Source organism: Coenobita brevimanus, chromosome 56, assembly GCF_032717465.1.
Source record: "Coenobita brevimanus isolate Jiangsu-jjx chromosome 56, ASM3271746v2, whole genome shotgun sequence".
NCBI classification, from domain to species: domain Eukaryota; kingdom Metazoa; phylum Arthropoda; class Malacostraca; order Decapoda; family Coenobitidae; genus Coenobita; species Coenobita brevimanus.
Window position 1 is genome coordinate 21095552 of NC_137009.1, and position 15119 is coordinate 21110670.

General features: G+C 38.7%; 1 pseudogene; it reads right to left on the reverse strand.

Moving 5' to 3' along the window:
* Positions 1–7921: 7921 nt before the first annotated feature.
* LOC145401812 (5S ribosomal RNA) lies at positions 7922–8040 on the reverse strand (annotated as a pseudogene).
* Between the last annotated feature and the right edge of the window lie 7079 nt (positions 8041–15119).

Here is a 15119-nt window from a genome sequence, read left to right on the forward strand (position 1 = left end):
GGAAAGATCATATTACATCTCTTGTAAAATCTGCTTCCAAGAGATTGGGTGTGCTAAGCCGACTCCGCTCTTTCTTTACCCCTGCACAATTGTTGACTCTATACAGAGGTTTTATCCGCCCCTGTGTGGAGTACAACTCTCATGTGTGGGGAGGCTCCCCACATACAGCTCTTCTCAATAGGGTGGAGTCAAAGGCTTTTCGTCTCATTAACTCTCCTCCTCTTACTGACTCCCTTCAACCTCTGTCTCTTCGCCGCACTGTTGCATCTTTATCTCTTTTCTATCGCTACTTTAATGGTCACTGCTCCTCTGAACTGTCTGCTTGCATTCCTCCACCTCTACGACGGGCGCGTAGCACCCGTCTGGCAGCAAACTCTCATCCCTTTTCTGTCCAACTCTCTAATGCAAGAGTTAACCGTTACTCCCAGTCTTTCATTTATGCAACAGGTCAGCTCTGGAACTGTCTCCCTCTGTCTGTATTTCCTCCTGCCTATGATCTCCAGTCTTTCAAACGTAGTGTGTCCAGGCATCTCAAAATGATCGGATCTTGAATTTGGCTCTCTATTGTATTTTGTTTTTCTCTTGGAGGGAACTGTTACTGCGGGCTCATGGCCTTTGGTTCCTTCTTCCTCGCATAAAAAAAAAAAAAAAAAAAAATGATATATACAGAGCGAATCTAACAAATTAATCTTAGTTTTAATTAAACTAAAGTTTAACCAAATATTCCTTTTAACTATGTGAATATCTTAATTCCACATCTGCTTTACACGAAGACCTTTTCATCCTCGCCACATCATCTAACGCGCAGACTCAGTTTAGGTCAGTGGAAAATTCCATATAATTACATGTATTTGCAAAATATACTTGTCCATGAGGGTTAAACGCAGTAGCATTTAATTTATTAATAAAAGAATTATTACAGAGAACGTAATTTCTGGGTTATAAAAACCGCTTGAACAATTGACAGCGGTCTCTAGTTTTCCTCTGCTTTTTAACCAGGGATGACTCATATAAAATGTAGATAGCGCAACCGCTTGGGGAAAATATTTCCCACATTTTCTATTTCAGTCATTAAGTTATCAAGTTTGTAATCTGCGAGGCTACTTACTTTGTACGTACTGTATAGATCTTCATGGATTTCAGTTTGCTTAAAATCTCAGTCCCTCATCAGCTGAGACAGTGCCTACTCAGTTTCGGTGGCACATTGCCCGTAAGCACAGGAAGGAATGCGGCTGCACCTTTAGTAGGCAATGACCCAGCTGGAATGCCAGTCAAATCATTAACAGTAGAATTCATGTTTGAATGGTAGGATTGTAGCAAATTATCTCACCTCACTGCCACACAGTTTCTGGTGAGATGTAATTTTTTGTGCCACGTTATTCAAAATAATTGGTGGAACCATATATACATCTGCAGGTGGTCACACGGTCCCCATGCTCTAACACAGTACCTCATATATCTACAAGGCCTTCCCCTATCTGCCACCCAGGGATGTGTCGGGTAGCGGTGCGATACTGCCACTGTATATATATATATATATATATATATATGTGTGTGTGTGTGTGTGTGTGTGTATCATATAATACACAAATATGTCCAGCAAGCTCGCCCTGCACACGTTCTTGCCGAACACGCTCGCAATTATATGTGGTAAGTGCTGGGATACGTATAAGACAATGTAAGATTAAAGAACCATTATGAAATCTATAAATTTTACGCAAGAGAGGCCTTTGAATGGCCAAATCCTCAAACATCAGTGCAGCGTGCACGGTTTGTTTTGATCACGTGATCATGTAATTCACTGTACTGCTTTTCCACAGTACTGTATTTGTAAGTTAAATATTTACATTACTGTTGTGGTAAGTTTATGTGCAAGTTAAAGTACTATTTAATAAGGTTAAAGCAAGAAAGAAAGTCTTATAACCAGTTTACCTGATAGGCATCGGAATATTGCCTTTTTTATTTGTTCAATAAAGATTTACTATAGTTCTTTTCCACAGTACTGTATTTGTAAGTTAAATATTTACTGTTCTGGTATGTACAATCGCCAAACTTTCCACCTGGGCCACCTAGCCGCGAGAGGTGGGTAACGGGTGCTGGCAACAATGCATCTGTGTGTTTGTGTGCCCATGCTTGGCGAAAGTTCGGATCATCAACTGTTCGTCTGTAGTGAACCTCCGTCAAAGTCAGAGTTCATCCCATAGATGGCGGGTACGGAGTTGGATGGGGAGCAAAATGTCTCAGGAGTAAGATGGCCCTTCATCGGTTCAGTCAGTTGCACGAAACTGGTCGCAAGAAAAATTGTTGTGTGCCAAATGTCGCGCTGACCAAGGCCAAATAAATGTGACTATACTAATTTTATAATAAGGCAATATATATAACATTATGATATAAATATATTCTGTTATATACAATATTATAATATATATTATACTAATTTGGCCTTGGTCCATGCAACCTGTGGCACGCGACAATTCCATGCGACCGTTTCCTGCAACTGGTCGAGCCGGTGCGAGAGCTGCTTAATTAAGGGGGGAGCTTGGCAAAGTGAAGGCCAGGGAAGGTGCCCTAAGGGCAGGGGAGGGGGGGAGGGTTACGTTATTCATACCGCCAGTGATAATAATTGCCGAACTAGTTTTTGAGATCCATTAGCATTCTACTAAATATTTACATTTTTAACAATACTAAACTTTTTTTTTTTCTGTTTTTACATTGTTACTATAACATGTTAATGCACTATACAGTATACTGGAATCGCTGCAAGCCTTTCTTTCTCTCATGCTCTCCTTATATCAGTAATTCCGTTTCATAGGGTTATCACTTGACACCATTATCAGTGTAGGTTGAAAAGGAAAACATTTACCTGACATCTAAATCCAGTTACAAGTAAGATTACCTGCCATATTCACATCATGAATGACATTGACCAATAAACGTTAGGATGATGTTCAGGCACTGTTAACGGTTGCTTATTTCCTCGTTGGTAGTACTTGAGATAGAAGTTTTTATGTGTTCCGTGGTGCACCACGAAGAGGTAGGTGGTTAAAATACTGTCACCTCAACAGGCAAAGAGTTTATGCATACTGATGTCGAATGTGGCTATTATAGCAGCTATGATAATGACTTACCGTATCCTATTTCATATGACTATGGTCATTACAGCACACCTTTAGAGTCTATTCTTCTAACGATTGACTGAATTACACATTACAAGGAAAACTGATTGTGAATGGTGCCGCTTATGTGTGAGGTCACCCATTTACACATTCATCGATTATTCACCGAACAATATTATCTCACATTATAGCAAGATGAAGACTACACCGCTACATCACAGTATGCAAAAGCTTCCAGCCATTTTAAGCACAATTGCTCTTGATTCATGAATTGCTGGGACATTTATATCACCATTGCTTGTGATATTACTTATGTGACTGGTCGACTCATGGCTAGCTGGCTCGAGGCAGTATTCTGCCTCAACGAACGAGTTTCAACCTCCGACATCTACAGTTCCTATATCTCCTACTTAGTTTAAATTAATATCCGCCCAATGAGTAATCTTGAAACGATTAATGACCTAAATTATCTAATCATGTCTCAGATCAAGAATGGTATTTCAATAGGTTTAATCGAGACCGGTCCAGGACTGGAGAAATGCAAAACTAACAGACACTGGTATATGTCTATTTTTCTACAGTAATGTTCGGTCACACGACGGTTCTTCCCCCCAATATTCAGTAGACAGTTTTTAACCATGGGATTATCATATAATAATGAAAAAAAGAATGTGTTTACAAGTATGTAATATATGTAAAGATGCAGTCATTTAGATTATTTTACTTGCTGTTGTCAATACTCGCATTATCCAATACTCTCAAGATGTTCCTTTGAAATTCTATCTGCTAAAAATTGTCAACTGAATGATGAACTCTGACTGAGGTTCATTACGAAAGATGAGAGATGATGACCCGAACTTTCCTCGAGCATGTACACACGAACAGACAGGTGCACTGTTGCCAGCACCCATTACCCACCTCTCGTGGCTAGATGGCCCACGTGGAAAGTTTGGCGACTGTACTTGTAAGTTAAAGCATTTAAATAAAATTGAAACATTAAATAAAGCCTTGTAACCAGTTAACCTGATTTATATGATTACCCATGATCGGCGGGTACCGAGACTATTCGCCGTCAAGTCAATTCGCCATCAGACACTTCCCCGTCAAAACATGGAAGATTCCCCATCAGGACAATTCGCACCCGGGACGATTCCCCGTCATTCTATAAATATATTTATTAATAATTAATCAATACTTTTATAAATATACTTATTATTAATCAATACTTTAATAACTTTCTTTCAGGGGGATCCATCAAAGTCTATGTTCATTATCGTAGGCTTTGGATATTATTTATTAGCTGCACCTTTAGTCAATAATTAACTTATTTCTTCCTCGCTGTAGTCGCCTTTGAATTATATTCTAGCGTCACCTATAGATGTCTTCATTAATGACGCCTAATTGTCTTGTTATTGTTGTGAAGGCAAACTAAAACTGAAACTGAAACTGAAAATGTTTTATTTAGCCAAAAACATGTATACATTAAGAACAATGAAAAACATTAATATTTCACTGACAGCCTTTTGAGAGAAAAACTCTCATAAAAGGCACCTGATTTGTAACACACTCGGGTTGCTGCTCTCTGTTTTGGTTATTTCAAAAGTATATTTAATAAATTAAAAGGACAAGCAAATCTAACACAAATAAGTATATAGACAAGAACACTCACTAATAAACATTCACACCTACATTCACAATATATGCACATTCGTACACTTGCATGCACGCATGCCTGTACTCACAATACATGCATGCACACACACATGCACACACACACATATGCATACTTGCATTCATAATACACATACCTTAATACAAATGATCATATTCTCATTCAATGTACAGTCATAAGCAGATTAATTTTCTATCCACAATTTTTTTTATATGTAGTATAATATTGGAGGGATTGAATTATTTGTTTATATTGCTGTATCGAAGAATACCTTAGGGTAGCTGAAAAATGATTTATTGAATAACTGTATACGAATACATATTGAATACTAACAGTTAATTACTTTATTGTCCTGGCTGTAATAAACCATAATTAATTGAGACCATACACCAAATACAAACATTCTCAGTATACCCATACTTATACTCTTTCTCATATATACTACATATTCTTACACACCTTTGCATACATTTGCACATGTATCTTTATTCACGCACATATACCGTAACTATAAAACCGTATATACATATATAAAGTCTGCTAGGTAGTTTACGGGGTCATCTACATACTGGTACATTCTATACATACCGTAAATATATATTTAAATAATCTTAAATGTCTACCAACTGTAAACTGGGCGATATTACTCATTGTAAAGTGATTCACCAGCTTACCAATTACTTTGGGTATAAAGTATTTAAAAACTATTGATTAGTATATCAATGACGATACCCATTAATCAGGAAATATTTCAGTGATCTCTTGAAGCTAAACAAATTACTTTTTTCTCTAATATCTGAAGGCAGTTGGTTCCATACCTTCACTCCTTGATATTCGATGGATGATTGTGATTGCTTAGATGTCATATAAGTCATTTCTAATAAATTGTCTCTCAAATTATATCTGTCATTATCACGTATATGGAACACGTTATTACTTAACAAATTATGTAAATTTTTATAAACAAAAAAAGCATTGCAGTAAATAGTTACATCTTTGAACTTTAATAATTTAAGATTTAAAAATAAACTGTTTGTGTGTTCATACCTGGATTTGAACATTATAGTTCTTATAATTTTTTTCTGTGAAGTTATTAGTGGTGTTATCCTAGAGTTACATACATTAGCCCAAACTGTATGGCAATAAAAGATATTTGGATATATCAATGAATAATATACAAGAAGTAAAGAGTTAGTGTCGAGAACATTACGAGTTAGGTTAATTATACCGCATTGCTTGTTATCTTTTTTATGTACATTTTCAATGTGTAAATTCCAAGTGAGTTGTTTGTATATAGTGACTCCAAGAAATTTTGTGCTATTCACTTCTTTAATAATTGCATCATTTGGCCTTGATTTTGAGGAACTGCTTTATTTCTATGAAAAATTATGAAATTTGTTTTATCAATATTTAGTGTAAGCTTGTTACTTATGATCCATTTGTTCACATTTAATAATTCATCATTCATTATATTCATCAAGGAATGAAGATTTTCGTGACAAGCATATAAAGTGCTGTCATCAGCTAATAGAATAAATTTTTATTGATTACTTGAATTTACTAAATCATTTATATATATGAGGAAAAGCAAAGGTCCCAGTATTGACCCCTGTGGGACACCATATAAAATATCTTGTGTGCTTGATGTATTCTTGTTATAATTCACACACTGTTTTCGGTTTTTGAGATAAGATTGGAACCAGGCATTTGCAGTTCCCTTGATACCATAATGTTCTAGTTTAGTTAATAGGATGTGATGGTCTACTGTATCAAACGCTTTTGATAGATCTAAAAATACAGCAATTGTAAAATTTCTTTTGTCATATGCACTTAGTATATCCTTGGCGAAAGTTATCAAAGCCGATTCAGTTGATCTTCCCTGCCGAAATCCATACTGGGACTCGTTCAAGATATTATGAGTTGCGCAATATTCCATTGATTTAATATACATAAGTCTTTCTAGAACTTTACTAAGTGCTGGTAACACGGACACTGGTCTTAAATTCTCTCAGTTCTCCTTTATTAAAAATAGGGGTTACCTTAGCAATTTTTAGCTGATCTGGAAATATGCCAGTACGAAAAGATGAATTACATAAATCTAAAAGAACAGGAGCGATTTCCACAGCAACCTCCTTTGTTAAAAATATAGGAATTTCATCATAACCAGGTGGAGAGTTATGAAACTGACTGAGCACTGACATTAATTCGTTTTCTGTGATGGAAGGTAAAGTTAGTGTCTCACTATGCCTGTTGCCTAAGTACATTCTAAAATCTATAGCAGGGTCCCTGATTCCTCCTGCCAGCTCTCTTCCTACATTAACAAAATAGTTATTGAAGTTATTTACAATATGGTCGAGCTCAGTAATTCATGTTATTTACCAAAAAAGAGTTACATAGTTTAGTAACTTTATCTTTGTTGAGCACATTATTTATAACATTCCAGGTTTTCTTACTATTGCCTAAACTCTCTGTAAGCATTTTCTTATAATAGTTTAGCTTGGCGGTTCTTATTGTCTGTGTAACTTGGTTATGCAGTCTGTGGTAAGAATTAGCATATGTAATAGGACGTTTGCAATATTTCCTTTGAAGCTTATTTTTTTTCTTTAATTAAGGCAATTATATCAGGAGTTATATATGGTTTGGACATTTTTTAGCTTAAATTTTTTTTAAGGTTAATGAAAAATGCTTATTGAAGCAAGCATTAACAATGATTTGAAAATTGCTGTATATTACATTTGGATTACAGGAAGAAAGAGCCAAGTCCCAATTTATTTGTTGTATGCAATTTTTAAAAGATTCTTTATTTTCGTTACTATAGTTTCTGAACGTGATCTTATCAATATGGTCTGACTCTTTAGTAGTACTGGAATTAAAAATTGCAAATACAGGAAAATGATCAGCTATAGCACTGTATACGATGCCATTGTTTACATTCTGAGCATAATTTTTTGACCAAATATGGTCAATTAATGTAGCGGAAGAACCAGTCACTCTTGTTGGTTTAGTTACAGTATTGAAAAAGTTCATTCATTGCCAGACACCATGTATCCCAAACGGGGTGGCCAAGGGCTTAGAGTTAATTGTTTTACAGGGAGGGGCACTAATCCTCCACCAACCCCACTTGACGTAGGGATGCCAACAGCATCTGGTGTTCCCAGGCAGTCACCCATCCAAGTACTAACCAGACCCAACGTTGCTTAACTTCACTGATCGAACGGGAAGCGGTGTACTCAACGTGGTATTGAAAAAGTGATTAGAGTAATTGATGGCCAGCAATTCAGATACTGATGTTTCACATTCAGATTTTAAAAGGTCAATATTAAAGTCACCTGATACATAACCTATTTTGCCTTCGTTGCTTATTGTTGATATAATATTATTATATGATGTCATAATTTTTTTAAATATCAGAATGAGGTCTCCTATAGACAACACCTACAATAAAGTTCTTGTTACCTTTGTTACATACTTCTACACATATAGTAACAATACATTCATTACATAGTGTGATGTCGGCTCTTATGCAAGTTGGATATGCAGATTTTATGAATAGTGCCAAGCCACCACTGTGTCGTGTAAAGCTGTTGAAAAACAAAGTGTACTGGGAAATGTTAAATAACTGTTCTATATCTGTTGTGAGTTTAGTTTCACAGAATCCGATGCCATCAAAAGCATGTCCTAGAGGAGTTATGCATTCATCCAGCAATTCATGAAAATGAAGTGGGGCGCTGGAAATATTGTGGCAAATAATTGAAAAAGTTTCATTTTTAAAGGAGCATTGGTTATCTAATGTACTGTCTGGAAAAATATAATTTCAACTTGGAATTTTGTAATTTAGAGAACTAAGGAAGAAGTTGTCCGGATGTGTAGCATGAGTGTAATTATCATTGTCATAGTTTAATGGATTAAAGCATAATTTGTCAAGTACTTCAACTGAAATAAGTCTAGGATCTGTACTGTTTATAAAAATTATAAAGTCTCGATCATTTAAATTATAAAATGGGAAATGTTCAGCATAATCACTGTTCATAATATTTGTAATAGACAAATGAAAAAAAAAAAAAATTGATATATCTTTTACAACAGAGAGTAAGCTACTTCCTACTTCTGACTTCGTGGTTTTCGCTTGTCTACCGTGGGTGGTTCCTTGAGTGGCTGAGGGAGAGACATTGCACCATACCCCTCCCCATCTCCCAGTCGTGATGGTGTTAGACTTGCTACATCTTTCCATGTCATACTGATTCTTCTGCCTGAAGTAGTGGTGGCAGAGGTATTCCCAGTGATGGTGCTAGAGCTGGTGTCCTTGTCAGTGTCACATAAGGTTGGTGTCCTGGCTGGGGAAGGGCGCCCAGCAGGCTCCTGGGATGATGCCAAATGAGGGAAGGCTGGGGGAGATTGCTGTGTTCTAGTTGGTAGTGTATCAAGTGATATGGGAGATGTCTGCTGACGTGTAGTACGAGATGGTGGTGTGTGTGATGAAGTAGGGGGGTGATGTATGTTATCCCTCCCAACATCCTTAAACCTGCGGGCATCCCTGTTCCCACGGGCATCCCTCACCACCAGAGACCAGTAGTTGAGGAATGCATGTTTCCCATTTTTTCTAGCTTCTTTCATTGCATCCATTTTATTTTGCCGTATTTCCATTTTGCCTGGACAAAAATCTTCGTTGATGTAAATACTTGTTCCCTTCATTTTTCCTCTATTGAGCAGCACTGCTTCAGGGTCAGGAAAGAGGGTAAATTTAGCGATGATGTCTCGTAGTCGATTTCCAGTTTTCTTTCCTACTTGGTGAACTCGCTCCAAATCTGGTGCTGATAATTCAAGCTGGTCATGTAGAATAGTTGTGATTTTTTTCTGGCACTGTTCCCAGTTTTCATCTGAAGTGTTGGGAATGCCGGTGAAATGCATATTATTACGCCTACTATGGTCGTCCAAATAGTCCAGACGAGTCTCATAGTGAACAATCTGCTTCCGAAGCTCCAGGTTCTCTTGAGTGAGAGACTGAATCTTTGCTGAACATTCTTGTCTCTCCTTTGCTGCATTATTCAGTTTCAGCAATGGTTCATCTATTTTTCCTTGAGTAAATTCCAAACTAGTAATTATGTCGCTGATTTTACTTTCACAAGCTTGCTGGATTCTGTTGCAACTTCTCTCCATTCTGTCAAGAGCGTCCTTAAAGTGTTTTCTCTGATTATCAATTAGGCTCAGTATTTCATCATGCTCCATAATGGTGGTTAAAGGAGGAACGATGTTTGCTTCACTGCTTCAATATGATTCAAGACAGGCTTATGAACTATGAGCTTCACGGTTCCTTGGTAAACAGTGAACTTGCTGAGATCAACACCAGGTGGCCATGGGACGTGGCCTCACTTTTTAAGCTTAATTTGTGCAGTAATTATCAGTTAATTAAGTTTTTTAACAGAACATACCTGGTCCTGCAGCTGTTATGTCACTGCTGTGTATGTTTGGCATTTGACAGTCGCTTTAACCCGCGCCGTCCCGAGGACGTACTTCCACGTCCTCACGTTTTGTCACAGCTAATCCCGAGGACGTACTTCAACGTCCTGCAATTGCAAGGTTCATAATTTCCACAATTTTCAATTTTCGCGAGTCATTTTTGGTACGTATACACGGGACACCTTCCTCAACAAGATGCCAGGCAGAGACAATGCCTTACCCAGCATGACCTCCTCCCCCCCCCTGCATGCCCTTTTCTCAGCAATTCACCTGTTATCAGTGACCTGGCCAGCATAGCCATGTCATGCCACGGTACGAAATTCAGGGCCAGAGTGATTCCCCAATCAATGACAATGTGGAGGACAAACTTTACATAGCATTAGAGGAAGAAACAGTTAGAAATGGTGATCAGGTAATGTGGCAAAAAAAGGTCAGGTATTAGAGAGTGAAGCAATGCTTATAATGCCTATATTACTGCTTGCAAACCAATATACTCTTGTACTACATATAAATTCGTAACAGTAAATAAATAAATACCATTTATGAGTGGTGTGAAATAGTTATCCTCCCATAGAACTCGTTTTCTTTGGTGCCAGCCTGATAGAAAACCCAGTAAGGTAAGGAGGCTCTCCTACCTGTAATGAGTATTTTAAACCTCAGGTGAGCGATTTCTCTATGAATTTTCGATGTTTCTCACCAAAAGCGAAAGTTTTAGCAAAAAAAAAAAGGGTCGAAAAATGGTCGGGATTGGGGGGTACCAGTGGTCAAAAAGTGGTCGGGACGGGGCGGGTTAAACACTGTAAATTCCAACAAGTTTAAGTAGCACTTCCCGAGTGTTTGTGCGGCGTGTGTGTTCCGGGTCACACACACTTGACAGCGAATGGTCCTGAAACCAATCGGGATTGGAAGGTTGCCTTGTCTTTACATATTTGTATGTTGAAGTTTTGCTGTGCAGTACTGTATTTGTAAGTTAAAACATTAAATAAACTTTCTGACCATTTAAAGTGCTTCATATTGATTACCAATAGCTGATAACAGCAAACCACCACATTTAGAGGGTTTAGGGAGCAAAGTAAATAGTAGTTAACCCGTCACGTCCTGAGGTTTTCCGCACCTCTGACATCCCCCAGTCCTGAGGTATTTTTTATTTTTTTTTTTTTTGGCTAAAACCTTCGCTTTTGGTGAGAAACATCGAAAATTCATAGAGAAATCGCTCACCTGAGGTTTTAAATACCCAATCCAGGAAGGAGTTCCTCCTTACCTGACTGGGTTTTCTAACATGCTGGCACCAAAGAAAACGAGTTCTATGGGAGGGTAACTATTTTATCCACTCATAAACGGTATTTATTTATTTACTTGGTACGAATGTATATGTAGTATGAGAGTATATTGGTTTTCAAGCAGTAATAAAGGCATTATAAGCATTGTTTCACTCACTAACTAATCACCATACCTGACCTTTTTTTGCCACATTACCTGATCATTATTTCTGGCTGTTTCTTCTTCTAATGCTATATAAACATTGTCCTCCACATCATCATCGATTGGGGAATCACTCTGGCCCTGAATATCTTTACTAGCCAGGTCACTGGTAACAGGTCCTTTGCCAAGACAATGGCATGAGGGGGGGAGGGGGGAGGTTATGCGGTGTAAGGCATTGTCCCTGCTTGGCATCTTGTAGAGGAATAGAGGAAGGTGTCCCGTGTATACAAACGAAAAAATCATGCGCGAAAATTGAAAATTGTGCAAATTTGGGACCTTGCAATTGCACGACGTACTGGTACATCGCCGGGACTGGCAATTGCAAATCATTGCAACGTACCCATACGTCGACGAGACGGGGCAGGTTAAAACTTACGCGGTTTCGTGTCAAACGCGCCAGATTTGGAACGAAACCCACGCATTTGAGGCGAGCTTGTTGTATACATATATATATAATACATATCTATATATATATATATATATATATATATATATATATATATATATATATATTGTGAGGAAGAAGGAACCAAAGGCAACAAGCCTGCAAAACTGTTCCTTCCAAGAGAAAAACAAAATACAAGAGCGAGCTAAATTCAAGATCCGATCATTTCGAGACGCCTGGACACACTACGTTTGAAAGACACAGACAGAGGGAGACAGTTCCAGAGTTGACCTGTTGCATAAATGAAGGACTGGGAGTAACGGTTAACGCTTGCATTAGAGAGTTGGACAGAAAAGGGACGAGAGTTTACTGCTAGACGGGTGCTACGTGTCTGTCATAGAGGTGGAGGAATGCATGCAGACAGTTCAGAGGAGCAGTGACCATTGAAGGAGCGATAGAAAAGAGATAAAGATGCAACAGTGTGGCGAAGTGACAGAGGTTGAAGGTAGTCAGTAAGAGGAGAGTTAATGAGACGAAAAGCCTTTGACTCCACCCTATTGAGAAGAGCTGTATGTGGGGAGCCTCCCCACACATGAGAGTTGTACTCCACACATGGGCGGATATAACCCCTGTATAGAGTCAACATTTATGCAGAGGTAAAGAAGGAACTGAGTCGGCTTAGCACACCCAATCTCTTGAAAGCTGATTTTACAAGAGATGTAATATGATCTTTCCAAGATAAGTACTCGTAAATGAAACCCCAAGAATGTTTAAGGATGATGCAGGATTAAGATGAATATTATTAAACATTAGTGGGTATACCTGTGGAAGATTTTGTCGGGTTGATAGGTGCAAAAACTGAGTCTTTGATGCATTAAAAACAACCAGATTATTTGTACCCCAGTCAGAGATATGAGCCAAGTCAGACATTAGGTGTGCCATAGCCTCATCCCTTGTTTGTTGAAGTAACTGCTGAGATGGACGTTGCAGGAATCGAATGGAAAGGTGAAGGGTGGAGTCATCAGCATATGAATGGATAGGGTTAGATATACAGCTTAGAAGGAAGAGAGTTGGTGATAGGACAGAGCCCTGAGGAACACCACTGTTAACAGATCTAGGAGAAGAACGATGGCCATCTACAACAGCAGCTATAGAACAACCAGAAAGGAAGCTACAGATGAAGGCACAGATAGAATGATAGAAACCGTAAGAGGGCAGTTTGGAAATTAAAGATTTATGCCAGACTCGATCGAAACCCTTTGAGATGTCAAGTGCAATGGCAAAGCTTTCACCAAAGTCTCGAAAAGAGGATGACCAGGAGTCTGAAAGGTAGGTGAGAAGATCGCCAATGGAATGTCCCTGACGGAACCCATACTGATGATCAGAAAGAAGGTTGTGATAGGAAAGATGCTTTAAAATTTTTCAATTAAGAATTGACTCAAGAACTTTTGAGATACAGGATGTTAATGGAATTGGACGATAGTTAGAGCGTTGGGCATGGTCACCCTTCTTTGGGACTGGCTGAATGAGAGCGAACTTCCAGCAAGAAGGAAAGGTACTAGTTGATAGACAAAGGCGAAAGAGTTTGCCTAGGCAGGGTGTAAGTGCAGAAGCACAGTTCTTGAGAAGAAGAGAATGGACTCCATCAGGCCCATATGCCTTATTAGTATTGAGGCCTGTGATGGCAGAAAATACATCAACTGAAGAAATTTTAATGTCAGCCATGAGGAAGTCAGAGGGGGGAAGTGATGGAGGAACAGCACCAGAATCATCTAAGGTGGAACTGGAGGAGAAAGTCTGAGCGAAGAGATCTGCTTTATCACTAGAAGAAATAGCTACAGGGCCATCAGAGTAGAAAAGAGGAGGAAAGGATGATGAGGTAAAATTATTAGAAAGGTTTTTGGCAAGGTGCCAGAAGGAGCGGGAAGAATTCAAGTTAGAGAGTTGAGAGCATTTAGTATGGATGAAATTATTTTTAGCAGAACGAAGAACAGACTTAGCATGATTCCGGGCAGAAACATATAAAAGATGTGATTCAGGGGTGGGTTGGCTCCGGTACCTTTTATAAGACCTCTCCTTTTTGTGGACAGCATTAGAACAAGCGTGATTAAACCAAGGCTTTAGTGCATTAGTCAAAGGATATGAGAAAGGAATGTATGCATCGATGCCTGAGAGAATAACCTCCATAATGCGCAAGGCACACCCAGATGGCTCCCGGCCATGGAAGCAATAATCATTCCAGGGAAAATCAAAGTACTGCCTGAGGTCCTCCCAATCCGCAGCTCCGAAGTGCCACAGACGACGTTTCTTTGAGGGTCCGTAGGCCGTACCGGAGCGACAGGACAGGTTAAGGTGATAAGGTTGTGATCGGAAGAGCCCAACGGAGAGAAAAGGTTAACAGTGTAAGGAGAAGGATTAGTTGTAAGGAAGAGGTCAAGCATGTTGGAACTCTCTCCAAGGCAGTCAGGGATACAGGTAGGATGCTGTACAAGCTGCTCTAGGTCATTAAGGATAGAAAAGGTGTAGGCTTGTTCACCAGGTGGATCAGTGAAAGGAGAGGAGAGCCAAAGGTGATGATGAACATTGAAATCTCCTAGAATGGCGATTTCAGAGAAAGGAGAAATGGATAGAATGTGTTCCATCGTAGAAGGAAGATAGTAAAAGAATTTTTGATAGTAGATTTAGGAGATAAGTAAACAGCACAGATATATTTAGTCAGAGAATGACAAGAAAGCCGAAGCCAGAGTGTAGAGAATTCAGAAGAATCGAGTTCAGGAACACGAGAGCAAGATAAGTTGTTGCGAATGTATACACAACAGCCACCTTTGGCTTTGAAATGAGTATAGAGAAAGTAGGAGGATATTTATTTATTTATTTTTTAGCAGGGGTATCCGGGCCTAAAGGGTGAACACTCTGATCTTGTTTGTTTCAATTCAATCTTTCTTTCCACTCGAGAAATGTCATACAGCTCCTCTGCTTATGAATAGGGATTATAAGAGGTCCAGGA